Raw genomic sequence first — 554 nt, 5'->3', positions numbered from 1 at the left:
GCTCTTCCCATCAGAAGCGAACTGCCCTTGCCGCGTTTAGATCGCAAAGGAAAAAGTAGCTCCCTTGCTCAAAAATGCCACGGAGCAATGGGGCAGGTCGAATCATAGGAAGCGAGGGTTGGAAGGGACTGGACCGTAGGAGGTCATCTAGCCCAGAGAATCTCAACCATTTTTTTTCCAGGGCCCATTTGTAAACATGGACGGCCAGTTCCAACCCAATGTCCCCACTCCAAGACACCGTGCTGCACCCCCAGATCCCAGCCTCCCAGTGCACAGTCCCGGTGCGGAGAAGGGGGGGGGGGGGGGGGCCCCCCAAGCAGCCCCTTGCAGGCTGGAGCTCTGCCGGCCTGCAACAGAAAAGCTACGCTTCCCCACGTGTCTCGCTTTTAAACGAGAATCCATTTTTAAAGTTTTTTTGCCACCCTTTCCAATATTCTCACAACCCGCCCATTGGGAAACACTGACCTAGTCCAACTCCCTGCTCGGGCCCAACTTGAGGGAGCTGCGGCCTCCTCAGGCAACAGCTTCATGGAACCAGAAGAGGCAAAACGAGA

The sequence above is a fragment of the Alligator sinensis genome, unplaced genomic scaffold (genome assembly GCF_000455745.1).
Source record: "Alligator sinensis unplaced genomic scaffold, ASM45574v1 scaffold71_1, whole genome shotgun sequence".
NCBI classification, from domain to species: domain Eukaryota; kingdom Metazoa; phylum Chordata; order Crocodylia; family Alligatoridae; genus Alligator; species Alligator sinensis.
This window is presented reverse-complemented; position numbering follows the sequence as displayed.